This window comes from Dasypus novemcinctus, chromosome 12 (genome assembly GCF_030445035.2).
Source record: "Dasypus novemcinctus isolate mDasNov1 chromosome 12, mDasNov1.1.hap2, whole genome shotgun sequence".
Taxonomy (NCBI): Eukaryota; Metazoa; Chordata; class Mammalia; order Cingulata; family Dasypodidae; genus Dasypus; species Dasypus novemcinctus.
Window position 1 is genome coordinate 78,797,872 of NC_080684.1, and position 19,763 is coordinate 78,817,634.

The window sequence follows — 19,763 nt, forward strand, 5'->3', positions numbered from 1 at the left end:
TAAATACCAGGTAGTCTTTAAAACTGATAATATAGGTATATTTACTGATTTGGAAATTATATTCACAACATTAATGAAAAAGGTAGATTTAAAGTCATATATAGCATGAGATTCCACTTTTGTTAAACAAGACACATGCAAACATATACATATATACATATACATACTACATACAAATGGAAAAATTGTCTCTATTTCTCTTCAAAATATTCCAGAATAAACTATGTGATATAAAGATGTATGAGGGAAGCAGACTTGGCCCAATGGATAGGGCATCCACCTACCACATGGGAGGTCCACGGTTGAAACCCCAGGCCTCCTTGACCCATGTGGAGCTGGCGCATGTGCAGTGCTGATGTGAGCAAGGAGTGTTGTGCCACGCAGGGGTGTCCCCCACGTAGGGGAGCCCCACATGCAAGGAGTGTGCCCTGTAAGGAGAGCCACCCAGCATGAAAGAAAGTGCAGCCTGCCCAGGAATGGCACCGCACACACAGAGAGCTGACACAGGATGATGCAACAAAAAGAAACACAGATTCCTGGTGCCGCTGATAAGGATAGAAGCGATCACAGGGGAACACACAGGGAATGGACACAGAGAGCAGACAACTGGGGGGAGAAAGGGAGGGGGGAGAAATAAATAAAAAATAAATAAATCTTTAAAATAAATAAAGATGTATGAGTTTTAATTTGGGGGCAGTTATTTAGCATTTGAAAGACTAATCAAAAGCTGACACTTCATAGGTGGTTATTATAAGGCTTCAACTACCTTTATCTTTGATCAGCAGAGGGTTTGTTCATAAAATGGATATTAGAAATTATTTTTATTGGTTAAAAGAGGAGTATTCAAATATATGGATCAACTAGAAAAGTTGTACAGGCAACTCTGCCTTCTCATGACCAGGGTGTGAATATTAAACGAGCCCAAGAGTCATAACACAGTGTCTCGCTAGCACTGAACTGTGGAGGGATTGTGTGGCTTGAGTGAAGGGTTAGCTGACTCCTGCCACTACAGTTTGCTGCATGTGCCACAAGAGAGCCTTTCATGCCAGGTGCCTGCCTAAGTGCCTGGAGGGCCAGGCTGGGGCTTCACCAGCTGGTTACAGCACAGGCTTGGGATGACGTTGGTGCAGGCTAATCAATGAATGTTTGTGCCTGCAACAGAATTTTGTGTGAGAACTGCTTTTGTTCTTATCGTCAATGATCTGTAATTATTGGAAGCTGATATCAACAGAAAATAACCTACTCACTGTGAATTACTGAACTGCCTTAGGTCAGTTTACCACAAAGGCTATATAATATGCCAAAACTTTCAGCAGTGATTATCTAGGAATGGTGGAATTATGTGTATTTCCCACCTACCCATCCACTTTCCAAGTGCTACTCTGTAATTCTGAATTTTTCCTATAATTGAACATATATTGTGAGTTTACATAATAAAGAAATAAATCAAAGGAAACAAACTGCAGACAACACTGTCACCACCTGCTGGCAAACATTTAGAAGGACATTACAATTTTCTGCAGACTGATTTAACAGTAGACAGATTTGTAGTTCTGCTCATTTATTTCAAGTTGGGAACTTAAAAATGTCACCTGTAAATTTTTTTTTTTGGAAAAGATCACCTCTTATAATGGCAAGTATACTTTAAGGAAGGAAGTGCTCTTTAAACATGTTATAAAAGAATTCTGATTTTCAAAAGCATAATTTAGTCCTGTTGACTATAGTCAACGTATTAGAGAAAAGCATATTCCCTGCTGCATATAACATTACTCATTCGGTTGTGTCAAATAGTTTCTATGTTCTTAAACACACAAACACATACCCCAAAACCTAAAGCAAAGTATATGTCTACTAGAACTTTCTTTACAAAGGCATTCATTAACTGACAACCATAATTTAGGTCTAAATTCCTCCTTTAGCTGTCAACCTGCCATGCCTCCTGGTTCTTCCCCATTGTCCTATGGCATTCGCAGGCTTCTATCAGTTCCACCTACTGCCACTACTGCATAGCATTCCCTGAATAAATACTGTCTTTACACAGTATTTACCAATACTATTGCTGAATACTACTTGTGTAACAAGGGTTTACTGTACAAGACACCATTCCCCGAAACAAAATATTTTCCCATCAAATAATTCATTCTTTTATCTGAAGCTGGCATGTCCTTACCATCTCCACCCCCCACACCTTCCCACCACCAACACCTTCTTGGAGCCCAGATCAAATGTCTCTTCAAGTCTTCTTTAATTTCTCCAACGAGAATTATTTCTTCTTCTGTGATCCTCAAGTATTTTATTAATCCCTTTCATACAGCACCTGTTTCATTTTACCTTACGTGATACTGTTGTAAACATGAGCTATATGCATGAATAGATATGGACACAACCTGTCATACAACAAGTCCACCACCACATGATGCCTGGCAAATAACAGGGGCTCCATAAATATCCATTAAGCATTTATTGCATTGCAGGTGCTGACCTTTGATTACGTGGCTGAGATCTGAACACCAAGAGGTCTCATGCATGTGGATATGCATGAGAACATAGGCACACAAGTGCATATGCACATATACACCATAGATAACCTGCTGATACTGCTTATCATACCCTATAACGGTGATGATGATACTGACCATAGGATCAATGTCACCAAGGGCAGTACCTTCAAATGCAAAGCCAAAAGACAGCCCTTGAGTTTGAGTCACTACAAGAGTCTTATTCTTTGGATGTACTTAATCAGGCTATTGTCAAAATCATATGTAACTGATTTAAGGCCATAATCGCTTGGGAAACTAATTATCTCTGTTGAATTTCTAAGGGAACTAAGAGTCTTAACCCCAGGGTTTGAGTTCTGTAAGCAGTGCAAACTCAGCATAGAAACAAATAGTAGGAAAAGGCAACAGTTATGCCAGTGCAGCAATAAACTAATTTCCTTTGGGACTTATGTCTAGGTGATATGAGGTCTCCTTGTGCTGAGTGCACTTAACTTTTGAATCCCTCTCCCCTGCCAATGCTTACTGACCTCCTTGCCCAGTCCATGACACTACTGCTCTCAGGAAATGGGGAGGCTACTATCCTCAGAACTTCATTCTGCCCTCTAGGAGACACCACCCTCAGACCCCTTCCCATCACTTTCCTCTCTCCAATAGAAGAAGTTACAACAGAAGCCCTTTCCCATCCAACCATCTGTCTCTCCTATTATATCCCATATCCACTACTGGTCATTTCTATAAATTATTATTATTATTTTTTAAAGATTTATTTATTAGCCCCCCCCCCATTGTTTTGCATTTGCTGTCTGCTTTCTGTGTCCATTCCCTGTTTGTTCTTCTGTGTCTGCTTGTCTTCTCTTTAGGCAGCACCAGGAACCAATCCTGGAACTTTTCGGAGTGGGAAAGAGGTCCTCAATCTCTTGCACCACCTCAGCTCCTCAGCTCCCTGGTCTGCTGCATCTCTTATTGTCTCTCCTCTGTGTCTCTTTTTGTCATCATTTTGCTGTGCCAGAACTCTGCACGGGCCAGCTCTCTGCTCGGAGCAGCTTGCCATGTGGGCAAGCTTGCCTTTACCAGGAGGCCCTGGGAATTGAACCCTGGACCTCCCATTTGGTATATAGGAGCCCAAATCACTTGAGCCATATCTGCTTCCCTCTAAAAATTATTAACTCATCCTCTTTCATTGTAAATATGGTACTTGGAATTCCTATTTGAAATAAATGGAAAGCAATGCACCAATCTCCTTAAAAGAAAGGGTGTTGATATAACACATCTGCATTTACTTTGAGAAGAAGCACACGCACACACATACACACTGTGGTACTTTCTGCTCCCATTGCCATTCACACAGAAGGAAAACAAGATTTTATCTGCAATTCTATTAAATCTACTCTCCATATTGGAATGGACCATAAAGGTCCTTTAACAGCAATGCCCCCCTCAGATTTCTGGATTCCAAGGCAGGTGAAATAGCCTCCACCATGCCCCCATCCCAACATAATGCAAAGTAAAGGAGCAATATGGGGCTGCCAATACTTTGACAAATTACGGATATTTTTTTTAAATGACCACCATCAACTTTGGAAAAGGATACTTTTAAATCTTATATACTTTAAAATAGAACACACTGTCAGAATGATGTTGAATAAATTTAACTTTATGAAATACTGACTTTATTGTATTTACTTTGCAATGTATCTGCATTGGTTTGTAGACAGACTCTTGAGAAGCAGCAACTTTCCAGGTGGTTCCAAGATTTCAGATATTCAATTAACAAGAGTTTAGTTATTCCAAGAACCACATTATATTATATACATATTATTTCCTTAATAATTTTCATTCAATAAACTCACATTTTTACTTACACAACTTTATTTTTAAAGGAAACTTTGGATCACTTCCATAAAGGAAAATCCAATATTACATCCCACAAATAAAATGCAACCTATGAATAAATACAATAAAAACAAAACATTATTAAATTTCAGCTCAAGAGTGTTATCTGCTGGGGCCTGATCTCTCTCTGTGTTGACAAGAGAGATTGACAAGTGTCAGAAAAGTGATTAAAGACTGTCTTCAAGTTGAATTGTTCTCTTTGAAAAAATAAGAAGGATTGAAAGTAAATTAAAAAGAAATTGCCTTCATACACAGTGATTCAATATTATTTAATGATAGGTCCAGGCCCAATCCAAATTCTTCACTGGTACATACCCTACTCATAGAGGAATATTAATCCAGACCCTTGGATGCTTGAATCTCATTAATTCATTTATCCATACAGCACATTTATTCAGCACCTACTGTGCTCCAAGCACTGTACTTAAGAGACTAGAGAAATGACCAAACTTCTTACAGTTTATCTTCTAGTAGGGAAACAACATTAAACAAATGATCACACAAGTTAAACTGTGTTGTTATATACAAATTGTAGGCATATACACGTATATATATGTGAGAAAAATAAATATGTGTAAACCTATACATATTTATATATGTGCACACATACATATGCAAACTGTGGTAAGTGCTATAAAGGGAAAATACAAGGTGTTAGGATATATTTTACCAGTATGGCCTTCTTTACATAAGGGGGTCAGGAAAAAATCTATGTGAGAATGAAAATAATTAAGCTGAGCCTACAGGAAGGACAATACTTAGCAGGATGAAAGGATGGTAAGGAAGGCAGGGGTCAATCCAGGAGCTTGGCTCCTTTGGAGGAACTGAACGAAAGAAGTGTGGCTGGAATGTAGCAAGCAAGAAGAGTGGAATCAGAGGGCATGATAAACAGTCTCCTAGTCTTGGTTAGTGACCAGAAATCTTGTACCACTCTCTGAAAAGATCTCTTTCTACTCTTGTAGGTCCCCAGTAATGTTTCCTTATTCTAAAGAGAATTTTGTCTCCTCGTACTTTTCACACATTGCTAGCTCAGTTCAATCCCTTTATATCATGCAGAGAAACAACTTAATCTCTCCTAAAGCCAGCTAGCATGTTATTCCTGAACCTTCTCTTTTCCAAACCAAACGCCAAAGCTTCCATGGTCTCACCATCCTGGCTGGCTCCTGTCTTGCTCCATGTTTTCTACGTCCCTCTTAAAAGAAAGGTAGATTTTTCCATGGCTCAATGGAAATGTTATGGAATTTCAATTTCCTTCTCCACATAAAATCCAAAACTGATTTTCAGCCTTTCTTTTTTTTTTTTTCTTTTTTAAATTCCCTTGCTAAACTGCCTTTCTGGATAACACTCAAGTAAGTTACAGTCTCCTGAATTCCTTGAGAACTAGGAAATCTCAAATGCATGCCATCAATAATATTTATTTCTTCTTTCATGCCTCTTTCTTGTAACTAGGAAGGTAAATTCCATTTGTGGGGTTGAGCTAATGGTATTTTGCAAACAATGGAATGGACATTTATCTATATTAAATCAAAAAAATCATATGTAAAATTTGTGGTAGGAAAAAAAACAATTATACTCCATCAATATTCCAACAACCTTCCTTCTTTGCAGAAGTGGAAAAGCCAGTCATCAGGGAAGTAGATGTGGCTCAACAGACAGAGTATCCACCTACCATTTGGAGGTGCAAGGATTCAATACCCAGGGCCTCCTGGCTCGTGTGGTGATCTGATCCATGCACAGTGCTGCTGCGAGCAAGGAGTCCACGCAGGGGTGCCCCCACATAAGGATGCCCCCCACACAAGGAGAGCTGCCTTGCGCAAAACTGCAGCCCGCCCAGGAGTGGTGCTGCATACAAGGAGAGCTGACACAGCAAGATGATGCAACAAAAAGAGACACAGATCCCCAGTGCGGCCTGATGAGAACAGAAGCGGACACAGAAGAACACACAGCAAATGGACACAGAGAGCGGACGACAGGGGGAGAGCAGGGGCAAAGGGGAAATAAATAAATCTTTAAAAAAAAAAGTCAATCATCAATTTATATGGAAGGGTAAGGAGCCCCGAATAGCTAAAGCCATGTTGAAAAAGAAGAATGACATTGAAGGACTTGCACTTCCCAATCTTAAAACTTATGACAAAGCCACAGTAACCAAACAGCATAGTACTGACACAAGGACAGACATAAAGACCAAGAGAATTTAATTCAGAGCTCAGAAATCAACCCTCACATTGATGGCCAACTGATTTTTTACAAAGGGGTAAAGACCATTCAATAGACGCCTTCAACAAATAGTGCTAGGAAAACGGATCTCCATTTAAAAATAAATAAATAAAGGATGACCCTTAACTCAAACTGCATAATAAAATCAACTTAAAATGGGAGCAGGTGTAGCTCAGTGGTTGAGCATGTGTTTCACATGCACAAGATCCCAGGTTCAATCACTGGTACCTCCTGAAAAAAAATCAACTTAAAATGGATCAAAGAGCTAAATATGAGTCAGAACCATCAAACTCCAAGAATAAAACATAGGGAAGTATTATCAGGACCTTGAATTAGGCAATAGTTTCTCAGACTTTACACCCAAAGCACAAGCAACAAAAGATAAAATAGGTAAAAAAAGACCTTATGAGGGAAACGGACTTGGTCCAGTGGTTAGGGTGTCCATCTACCACATGGGAGGTCCGCGGTTCAAACCCAGGGCCTCCTTGACCCGTGTGAAGCTGGCCCATGTGCAGTGCTGATGTGCGCAAGGAGTGCCGCGCCACGCAGGGGTGTCCCCCGCGTAGGGGGGTGCGCCCCGTAAGGAGAGCCGCCCAGCGCGAAAAGAAAGTACAGCCTGCCGAGGAATGGCGCCGCCCACATTTCCCGTGCGGCTGACAACAACAGAAGCGGACAAAGAAACAAGATGCAGCAAATAGACACAGAGAACAGACAACTGGGGGAGAGGGGGGGAATTAAATAAATAAAAAAAATTTTTAAAAAAAAGACCTCATGAAAATTAAAAATTTTGCACCTCAAAGGACTTTATCATGAAAGTACAATGACAACCTACACAATGGGAGAGAATATTTGGAAACCAACAAAGATTTACTATCCAGAATATAAAAAGAAATCCTTTAACTTAACAACAAAAAGACAAACAACCCAATTTAAAAATGGGCAAAAAACTTACACAGACATCTCTCCAAAGAAGATATACAATGGCCAGAAAGCACATGTAAGGATGCTCAACATCATTAGCCATCAGGGAAATTCAAAGAACACTACAATGAGATGCCATTTCACATCCATTAGAATGGCTGCTATTAAAAGGGGGGGGGGGTGGCTGGAAATAAGTGTTGTTGGAGAGAATGAGGAGAAATAAGAACACTCATTCACCACTGGTGGCAATGTAAAATGTGAAGCCACTATGGAAGACAGTTTGGCAGTTCCTCACAAAGCTAGGCACTGAGCTATCATAGAACCCAGCAGTACCACTATTTGGTATATACCCAAAACAATCAAAAGCATGGACTCAAATAGATATTTGCACACGGATCTTCATAGTGACATTATTCACAATTGCCAAAAGATGGAAGTAACGCAAGTGTCCATCAACCCATGAATGAGTAAGTAAAATGTAGTATCTATACACAATGGAACATTATTCAGCTATAAAAAGGAATGAAGTACTGATACATGCGACAACATGGATGAACCTTGGAGATGTCACATTGAATGAAATAAGCCAGACACAAAATGACAGATATTGTATGGCCTCATTGATATGAAATAATTAGAATAGGTATACTCATAGAATCAAAATGTACAATATAGATTACCAGGGAATGGAGTGGGGATAGGGAAATTAAGGCTTAAAATGTATGGAGTTCATATTTGGAATGATGGAAATGTTTTGGTAATGGATGGTGGTGATGATAGCACAACATTGTGAATACAATTAACAGAACTGAAATATGTATTTGAATGTGACTAAAAGAAGAAATATTGGTTTGTATATATGGTAACAGAATAAATTTTTTAAAAATCCATGGAACTACACTGCACCCACAGTGAATCCTAAGTTAAACCATAATAGTACAATTATAAAAATATGCTATCCTCAATTATAATAAATGTTCCACATCATTGCAAATTAGTGGTGGTGGGGTGGTATATGCATGATAGTCTGTAAACCCACAACATTTCTAATAAAGGAAAAAAGATACAGCATTCGCTATTCAAACTGATTTTTTGTCTGTTGGGAAGAGGTTGGGGGTGGAATGTTATGTTTAGGGCACGCAAGCATAATGCAAGAACACTGCTCTTGATTGCTTTGGCTACAGACCCACATTCCCCTGAAACTCGGGGGAGGTGACAGGATGGTGTTGCATAAGCCGGGCATTGCGCCACGCAGGGGAATCACATATCTCCTCTTCAAAACCAGAACGGAAAAAGCTACATAAGAAGGAAAATTTCATGAATAATATAGCTACCCTGATATGTTGAGTGAAAGTTAAATGACGTTTACTAACATACTTTATCCAAATACATCAAAGCTTCTCAAAATTCCTTTCCCCTCTCCTACTTGCTCTTTCCCTCAGAACTCCTATATCATATTAGGTCAGATTTCTAGGTGCTTCCTCTTGTGAAGTGAATTGTCCATTACTGAAAGCAAGAAGGCAGCTTCCAGATTACCTATTACTCCTGAAGTTGTCTCCTCCTCTATCAGCCTTCCCACCTGTGGCTTTTGTATTACGTTTTCCAGATGTTCCTCATTTTCTCCAGTGACCATGAATATATTTAGTCAGAAAACTATCATTAAAAATAAAATTTGGGGAATTTAAAGGGGTCAAAGATATTAGTCCAAACCTCTTAATCCTTACACACAGAAACTGAAGGTCAGAGAAGCTAAGTGACATATCCAAAGTCACACAGCATCTTAATGAGAAAGCAAAAATAAAACCAAGGCCATTCATATTTCTCATCCCAGTGCCCTTTCACTATACACTTTACCTTCCCTGAAAAGTCTCTAACATAATGCTTTTAAAAAGCCTCTAAGCTAAGCTAGAAGTGAATTGTACTGTCCTATGAGCTTATTCCCCACAGAAAACATTATTTTAGAAAGTACAAAGTGAAGAACAGTTTAATGGTCTGTTTAATGGTCATCCTCTGCTGCTATTATAGCAAAACACCTGGCCACTCCTTGATGACAGAGAGTGCCATGCATAGACACGCACCTCTAAACAGCCTCTGAAAGGAAGCTTAACATCTGAGAACAGGTGTATGGTGAACATCACAAAGAAAGAGAGGTTTGTGTATTAGTTTGTTTTTCAAGGAGTGAGAAGACTTGAGATGTTTATTGTAGCTCATCTTCCACCATACTTTTTATTTATTTGTGAACTTCAAGCTTTTTATTTAATAAAAGTTCAAATACACAAAAGAACGTAAAATGAATTCCCAAATAACTATCACCCAGCTTTAATAATTATTAACTTATGGCCAATCTTGTTTCATCTATATTCCCGACCATTACCTTCCCAACATGAATAATTTGTAAATCGACACCAAATATCAAAACAATTTATCCATAAATATTTTAATATGTATCTCCAAAAGATAAGGACTCTTGTTTTTCAAACCATCATTATATCTAAAAACCTGACAAAAAACAAAAACAAAAATAAATAAATAAAAACCTGACAAAAAATCAGTAATAAAATCGAATATCCAGTTAGTGCTCAAAAATTATCTCACATATTTTTTACAGCTGGTTCATTTGAATCACCTACCAGTTTTTTTTATAAGTTATCTGATATCTTCCAGAGTGAGGCGGTAACAGAGGTCTTACTTATACAATAGACTAATTAACCAGTTATTGAATCACTAAAAAGTATCAGGCACTTTCTCATTTAATCCTTACAATGATACTATAAGGGAGATGTCCTTGTATTGTTTCCTTTTACAGATTTAACTGAGGCAAGTAACTTGCTGAAGGTTGCCCAGTAGCAGGTGGCAGAGTCAAGAACTGAACCCAAGCTCTTAACCATTGCTCCATGATACCTCCCTACCACCTCCTTTTGACATGTTCTTTGGTTCGAAGTACTTATGAAAGTTAAAAGTCTTTCTGGGTTTAGTGTATGATGGGTGTGGGGACTGGTGGAAAGGGATACAAGTAACTCCTTCCCAAAGTCTGTGGGAGATTTTCAAACAGATCTGGACCCAGAGTAGACACCACAATGGACTGCTACATACAAACCTACTGAAAAGATACAATCAGGGGCTGAATCAGACCCAGAATGTGTGCTAAGAGAAATTTAATCCTGCAGTGCCGGAGAGATGCCTGGTACCTACTAGCCCCATGTGTAGACCCCAACTGCCGCCCTCAGGAAGCCTCAGGGGAAGACCAGGTCTTGTCTGTTGCTACAGCCATTGTGCCAAGCAGTGATTGGTATACGGTAAGTAGCCATTAAACATCTGGTGGAAGATTCATGGAATGTAAGAGGGGATAAGATTCATTGAGGGTAAGGGGGGATAAGGAGTATTCTCTGATGGTCTTCATTGTCATCCACAGGTAGAACAAATAGACAATCTGAGAGGGAAGAGCTGGAGTCACAGTGGGACAGTTACATAGCTCATAAATGGTGGAACCATTATTTAGATTTAGGTCAGAAATGAATGTATTCTCTTTCTCTGTTCTATGCTACCTTCCAACTTAGAAAAAAAAAAGTTTTTAATGAGAACTCATCAAAAACTTCTGAGAATTTTTGTTCCAATAAATAAGTGGAATCAAGGGGACATATTCTTCCACTGCTGTTGTAGAATAATAATGAGTCTACTAAAGTAGTCCATAGTTGCACTACCCCCTTATGTTTGTTCATTCCTCAATCTTGAGGATTTTTGCAATGGTGATGCCCACTGTGTTCCTGATTGAGAGGGGACTTAGATCCCATGACACAGATGGATAGATGAATGGAACTGTCTTGCTTGCAGTTGTGGATACTCTGGTTTTTGGGATGGGTGTTGCATATTATCATACTTTTGTTAGTTGTCCCAGGTGAGTCCAAAGAACTGGAGAATAGGTGTTGCAACTCTGCTGAGATTCAGGACTCAACCGGCATAGGAACAGACCAAAGATTTAAGTCTCTGGGACATATATTTAATGAGTATAGTGCTAATTATAGGTTTAAATAAGAGTTTCTGAGGGGAGGGAGAGGAAAAATAGGCATAACGTCAGGGTATTTAGGGACATTGGAATTGTCCTGCATGACATTGCAATGACGGATACAGATCATTATATATTTTGTAAAAACCTATAAAATTGTGCAGGGCAAAACAAAGTGTAAACTATAATGTAAACTACAGTCCATGGTTAGTAGCAATGCTTCAATATGCGTTCATCAACTGTAACAAATGTATCACACTAATGAAAGATGTTGCTAATATGGAAATGTGTGGGAGGGGGAGGGAATGGGGTATATAGGAATCCCCTATATTTTTTATGTAATAGTTATGCAATCTAAAGGTTTCTTTAAAAAATTTTTTTAAATTTTAAAACCCTACCCCCAAAGTAATTGGAATCATAGTTTCAAAACTGAAATGCCTCAAATATCCCAGCTGTTATGAAGAGTTTCTCACAGCAAAATTCCTGACTTCCCAGTGACCTTTGTGTACTAAAAAGATATGGAAGTGAGAAGGATTATCTAGCCAGAACAGATCAGCAGTAAAATCATAGGTTTCTTGGGCTGAAAAGGCAGAGAGCAAAATGAACAACAAACTCTGCAATGCACTTTTGGTTTTAATGTGCACTCCAATTGGCTGGAGACCAGAATTAATGATTTTTTTTTGTCTTTATTTATTTTTTTAATGTTACATTAAAAAAATATGAGGTCCCCATATACCCCCCACCCCCTCACCCCACTCCTCCCCCCATAACAACAACCTCCTCAATCATCATGAGACATTCATTCCATTTGGTGAATACATCTCTGAGCACCATTGCACCTCATGGTCAATGGTCCGCATCATAGCCCACACTCTCCCACATTCCACCCAGTGGGCCATGGGAAGACATACAATGTCCGGTAACTGTCCCTGCAGCACCACCCAGGACAACTGTGCCAATGAGAGCTTATGTGCAAATACATGGTAGGCAAATTGATCTAGCCACATTAATGCAGAAGAAGCTCTGTAACTCATCCATTCACTTATTTGATAAAGTTAGATACTATGGAAACAAAGACAATAAGTCTGTCTCAATCCTCATGAAGCTTATTATTTAGTAAGGGGAGATACTTAAGCAATCTGTCACACTGCAACATAAGAACTAAAACTGACCTATGCACATGGTATTACAGGAACTTCTAAAATATGTTTCTCAAGGAGGTAAGATAAGTTGTGGCAATAGAGAAAAGGAAAGACTGAGAAAAAGTGAAAGGAACCAAGAATTCTGTTAGTTGAAAATATATTATTAATACTAGCAGTTATTCATTTATTGGGTACCCTACAAGTAATAAGGTACCTATACAACTCATTGAGGTAGAAGCTATTATCCTCCATTTACAAAGGAAGAAACTGAGGCTCAGATAGTTTATGTCATTTGCCCAGTGAATAAGGACCTAAACATGAGAACCACCTAGAAGTGAAGAGGTGAAAACTAGTGTATAATACCCAGGAAATGGGAAAAGAAGACGGCACCCGTAAGTCAGGCAAAGGGCTGAGAGGTTGTTCCTATCTATTCAGCACTAAAATGTAATTCTTTCAAGGCGAGGGGCTTGGGGGCACAACAAAATTGCTAGTTTTAGGAAATTATACTACAGTTAAGAAATAGTTAATTTCTGTTACTTTCTTTTGGTTTTCCTTGAGTTTGAGAAAAAGTTCTCTTGAAAACGTCAATTACTCCCTATATATATGCCTCAAGAAAAGGGTTTGAGCTGGAAAGAAATGTGGGAATTAGGATCTCTGGTGGACCAGAGGAAGGGAGTGACAGCAGGAATCAAAGGAAGGGAGGCCAGGATGGGAGGGAAGGAAGAGCGGCCCCTCAATCAACGGCTTCCAGTAGAGATTCTCCTTCAGGGCTCTTCTTGGCAGGTCCCAGACTTACCAGGATTCTATGCTCTGTTCAAAAGAGGGAGACTCCTCCTTTTCACAACATAAAGAAACTGAATAGAAATGAACCTCCTACCATAGAAAGTCGAATGTTCAAAAATCAATTTAAATGCCTTGACCAATGCAAAATACAGACCATAAAATGGCTTAAGATATGGGAAGCAGCTTTGCACTATGGAGTCACAGAAAAAGGTAAGAGGCAAAGCTGAGTTAGCGTAGCATCATGGCGAAATCCAGGGCTTTGCAAGTGGACCTGGGTTCAAATTCTAACACCATCTCTTACTAGCTGTGACACCTTGGGGAAGTTAATCTTTCTCAGACTTGGTTTTTTGCAAAGACAGAAGATCAGTAATTTTTTGGCAGGACAATGAGAGTTTAATAAGAAACTTAAGTGCTCAAGGAATGTTAAGTATTATTAATACGTGACAGGGGTTAAGACCAAAAGGTGGCCTTTAGAAACCAAAACAGAGAATACTTTCTGCATCACAATGCATGGTTCACAGAAATCCGCCTGAGCACTGTTCAGGTTACAGATGGTGAGCTCATTATACCTCCTCTTCCTCCCTCAACCTTCCTAACTCCCCATCCTTTCACTCTCCAGGGCAAGGGGGAAACCCCTGTTGCTCTGAGCTGTCATGAAAAAGTGCACAGAGTTGCCGTCACCTGAACACCAGCAGTATTTACGGATTTGTAAGTCCTGGGGGGGAGTTAATTTCCATCTCTTTGAGACTACCTTTTTGTGCACAGCAAAAACCCTACTGGGGAGTGGATGTAGCTCAGTGGTTGAGCGACTGTTTCCCATGAACGAAGTCCCAGGTTCGATCCCTGGTATCTCCTAGAAATGAACAACCAACCCTGTTCAACAGCAGCATTTCCAAGTCCCAGAAATTAGGTACAGGGGTACTATTGTAGGCCTCGTAGGAATTATAGGGAAGGGGACATGGACAGCCATAAAGGTTAGAAAGGGCCCTCTCTGGAGAGAAGAATGGGTAAATAGTCTCCAAAGGGCATTTATCTCCTGAATCTGATGTCAGACGGCACAGAGCAATATAAGGTCATTCCTGCAGAGCTCTGAGCTTGTTTTCAGAAGGACAGTTCTAGGGCCTTTATGATGAGGAAAACGATTAAAGAGGCATTACAAGGTGTATAAAAAGAAGCTGAAGAAAGAATAATTTTCATTCCCCAAGTTACATGACTGAAAATCAAATGGGCTAGATGAATATCTTGGTCCCTCGTTCCTATTTTCTAACAAAGAAGACCGAGTTGGTCAGAATGGGCGAGGACACAAACAGATGGAAATCCCCTCTCCAGATTTAGTCCTCTAACATATCCCACATCCCATCAGGGAAACACTCCTCGATGCTCCTGAATACCTCACCACCCACACAGGTACCTTTCCAGCCTCTTCCAGTGTTAGAGGCTTGCAATAATTGGCAAGCTGTAGCTCAGTTTCCCCTGATATGCACTGGGGAAAGGCTAACCCCACCCCCCATAAGCCAACGTGTCCAAGGGCACAGCACTTCCCCACAGGTTAAACAAAGAAACCAGGCAGAGACGGGAGTAAAAGGAAATGGAGACCTTCCCTACCTGCATATCAGAGGGAGATAAAGATCCCCTTTAATCCCTGAAGATCAAAGAACATCTGTGCCTGCAGCATTCCAAGAAACTGTAACTCCCTAAGCCACTATCCTCTAGTCACTGTCAGGGAAAATTTTCACCTCTAGGGCTTCCTATTGGCCCCTGCACCTCTCTCTGACCCTCAAACCCACCCACCAACTATCATTTCCCTGCCTAGGAAAGTTCTGTATAAATTCAAATCCACCCCCTTCCAGGAGTGGGCTGAAGTCTCTCTTCAGACCCCCACCATACTGGTTGGGGGGCTGAAGTTTGTTCTTCAGACACCTCTGTTGGGAGACCTTCTCAATGCACTCTCTGCCTGTGGTCATATCAGTCTCCATGTCCCAGTAAGCACTGTTTTCTCCAACATCCAGTTAATAACTGAAGTACTTTTCTAAAAGCCAGCAAGTTCAATTTTATTAAGGGTCCAGTCAGCAAATATAAAACCTTGGTAAATTATTCATGCCTCTCTGGAGCTTAACTGGGACTTCCAAGGAATAGTGTGAGGTACTTAGTACTCAGTTACAACCACTGCCTAGGAAACCAATTTATTCTGGATTCTTGGAGGAAGGATAGAGTGTGTTGCTGTTTACTTTTCTGTTCCACTTACAAAGACATTTAATAGTAGCACTGTTTTATATGAAATAAAAACAGAGTTCAAATGCCCAACAATAATTACATTTAACATTTGGTATATATATATAAGTAAAGGTAAAAGGTTGCTGAGTAAATACTGCATTTAAATAAAGGAGTTATAGATATGCATGGCAGTTTGAGATTATTTTATAAATTCCAAAAAGAGAAAGATTATGTTTGTAAACTAATCTTTTCCTCTGGGTGTGATGCCCTTTGATTGCATCAAATCTAGCAGAGGGAACTTTGATTAGATTACTTGTTAAGATTGCTTTGGGGCTTTTGATTAGATAAATTGAGACTCTGCACCCTTGCTAGGTCTGATATAAATGAAAACAAAGAGAAAGACTCACTCATATGGAGAGAAAAAACAGAGCCAGCATATTTGATTCTGCAGTGAAAGAGAGAGAGAGGACTGCTTAAGCACAAGGTCCACATGAGGCCATGTAAACAGAGCAGCTCAAGAGGAGACCAGCCCTACTACATGCGTGATAGCTTACAGCTGAACTTGGGAGGAGAGCAGAACAACTGAGACTGATATAGGAGCCTGGAAAGTGACAAGCCCTATGCCAGCCTGCACCTGAAATTCAGGAAGAAAGCAGAGCAGCAGAGCCTGAGAAAGCTGGAAGGGAGAAGAAACCAAGCAGAGATCACCTGCCATCTTGCCTCAACATGTGGCAGCTGACTTTGGTGAGAAAGCTCCTCTTACAGTGCATTGAATTGGACTTTTCACAGCCTTAGAATTGTGTTTACCCAAAAAAAAAAATCCCCTTTATAAAAGCCAACAGATTTCTGGTACTTTGCATTGGCAGCCCTTTAGCAAATTAAAACAGTATAATTAACAATTACTTCTTTTATGAATAAATAAGAAAAGCCACTAGCTGAAGAGGTTGGTAGAGATTTATTTTCCAATATTCTTTGATTTGGCTCTCCCCTCACTTCTAGCCCCTGCCATTGACAAAATGATGCTCCTCACTAGGCAATTACAGTGTATCCCCAGCCTCCCTAGTTCAGAAGAAACTGTGTCCTGTGGCTCTATAATCTTTCTTTTAATCTGGTTCCAGCTTCAGTAGTCTAATCCCATGCCTTTGGTCACTTGAGGTCTTGAAACAACAATGGTACCTCTAACTCATTTGGACCTTAAATACCACCTCCCACCAGGAAGGAGGCTCTCACTAGACTACAAAACTGTTATTTAAATCACTTCAATTTAAAGGAAAATGAAAAAATGATCTGAACAGGGCCATATTAGGAATGTTCTTAATCTATCCATTCATGTTTTGACTGATACATGAAATTACAGATAAGTATAAGCTTTTCCCCCAAGTGTTAGACTAAACCAGGAGCTTCTGGGGCCGGTCTACTGTGATCAGAAAGACATGCTGCCCAACAGGGTCAGGTTTGGGGGTGATATAGCCCCAGCAGCCTCTGCAAATGAGGCCTCGCCAACCATATGCAGACACATAGGTTCCAGCACCAGTGCTGGGGTGCCTCCTTCCTCCTGAGCTTCATAGGCAGGATCCATCTGTAGGGAATAGTCTATACTTCTATTGAAGGATGGCTGTAGTACTTTCCAGGGCACAGCCTGGATGAATGATGCCAAACTCTCTAGGTACAGATAAGTCAACCACAGTTGAGCTAAGGTGGCACTCAGGGCTGTGCCCATCCCCAAATATCCCCACCCCCAAATCAATGACCAGAGACAACTGAGGCTAGAGGTCCTGGAACTCACTGACTGGGAGCTGAGGTTGGTGCTGGTGAGAGCAAGAGGTCCCTCAAACACCTGGGCCAAGTCCTCCATGAAGGCATGGTCAGGAATCCAGGTGCCTACAAGAGGAGTGAAGGGGTTCAGGTCCTTGTTGAGCGTCTCTGAACATTCCATCACCAGGGTAAATGGTCTTGGCAAGAGTTCTTTTAGGAGCTCCTTGGGAACCCTCACATGGCTGTGCCTGTAGATGGCCGTCATGCAGCCTAGGCATATGACCAGCGACTCGGCTTTGTTGTGGCACTTGAGGCCACAGACAGTGTCCAGTGCCTCCGAGCAGACTGCTGAGCAGGCCAGGCTATACAACATGTCAGTGGGGGTCACTACCATAGTGCCAGCGTGCACCTCCACGTGGAGCCCGCAGGCGTCTCACTCAATCCTACACTAGCAGCCACTGTTGATTTCTGCTATTTATTTATTTTCATTTTTGACAATCAGTCTTAAAACTTTAATAATTTTTATTTTTGTCTTTTTAAAAAGTTATTAGAGATGTTGTGGGTTTACAGAGTAATGATGCATAAAATTATTATTTTAATGTGTTGTTGGCTTCGATTTGCACATATTTTGTTGAGGATTTTTGCATCTATATTCATAAGAGAAATGGGCCTGTAATTTTCTATTTTTATAGTCTTTTTCTGGCTGTAAGGTGATGTGGGCCTCATAGAATGAGTTACGTAGTGCTCCCTCCTGTTCAATTTTTCTGAAGAGTTTGAGCAGAATTGGAATTAATTCTTCTTGGAATGATTTGGAGAATTCACTGTAAAGCCACATGGTCCTGGGCTTTTCTTGGTTGGGAGGTTTTTGATGACTGATTCAATCTCTTTAATTGGTCTATTAGGATATATATTTCTTCCTGTGTCAGTGTCGATTGTGTGTTTCTAGTAATTTGTCTTTTTCATCTAGTTGTTTAATTTGTTGGCATACAGTTGTTCATAGTGTCCTCTTAAGATCCTTTTTCGTCATGTGGAGTTAGTAGTATAGTGCCCCCTCTCATTTCTAATTTATTTGCAGCTAGTTCACTTATTTGAGTGACTGTTTTTGAAGGTATAGCTAACTGCATTCCACAGAGACAGATTTTTTTTGATAACTTAGTATTGCTTTATTCATAATCTTTCCTTCCTTAATTGATTCAATTAATTTAAGAAGGTTACAATTTCTTCATAAGTCAAGAAGCTTTAGCTTCCAAGAACCAGTTTTTCCCTTCATTATCTTGACCTTCTACTTTAAAATCCTGTTCCAAGGATAACCCTATGTACAAAGCTAAGGTTGTGAATCTTTATTATGTGACAGGTTCTGTTTTAAGCCCATTAAATATATTTACTCATTTAATCCTCACAACAGTCTTAAAACATAAGTATTTTGATTATCTTCACTCTACAGGTGAGGAAACTGAGGCACACAGAGTCAAGTAATACAGTTTCACAGCTGGAAAGTGATAGAAGTGACAATTGGTCCCATTCTATTTGGCTCCATACTATACTTCTCTAGTATAGACTATATATGACCAAGACCAGATCCAGAGATGATGGTTTGAATTTCTCTAACAACAACATAATGATATATAGTACTTTAGTAGGGAAAATGGGTTAAAACATAAATATAATTATTCCTTTAAAAACACTATACCATCTTTCACCTTTTAAGTTTCATTATCAATTGCCTCTACATGTTGCTATTATTAAGCTGGATAAGAAAATCCCATATAGCATAGAGCAATTCACCAGCACCATCATTAAGCAAGTTGCACATTTATTCTTTGCCACAGAGCAGCAATACACTTAAAATCAACTCAAGAAAATAGGCTTAAGTATTCAGAGAAGGAATACCCATTTGTTATGAATTCCAGAGCCTCACACCATTTTTAAAATCATTTAATTCCTAACCCAGCGCATTAGTTAGCCAAGGGGTGCTGATGCAAAATACCAGAAACTGGTTGATTTTTATAAAGGGTATTTATTTGGGGTAGGAGGCTACAGATACCAGGCCAGAAAGCATAAGTTGCTTCCCTCACCAAAGTCTATTTTCACGTGTTGAAGAAAGATGGCTTCCAACGTACGTGAGGGTTCAGGCTTCCTAGATTCCTCCCTTCCATGGTCTTGCTTTTCTCTGGGTTCAAGGTTCCTTTCTTCCTGGAGCTGGCTTCTCTTTCATCTCTGAGCTTACTTCCCCAGGTTCCAGCTTAAGTCTTCAGCATCAAACTCCAACATCAGAAAACCCTCAACTCTGTTCTTTGCCATGCCTTTTATCTGTAGGTGGGGACTCAATGCCCTAAT

General features: G+C 40.0%; 1 protein-coding gene and 1 pseudogene across 6 annotated transcripts in view; both read right to left on the minus strand.

The window, feature by feature from the left end:
* Positions 1-19,763, minus strand: part of TMCC3 (transmembrane and coiled-coil domain family 3) — a 332,700-nt gene that overhangs the window by 190,684 nt on the left and 122,253 nt on the right. The window lies entirely within an intron of this gene.
* Positions 17,234-19,582, minus strand: LOC101447014 (threonylcarbamoyl-AMP synthase pseudogene; annotated as a pseudogene).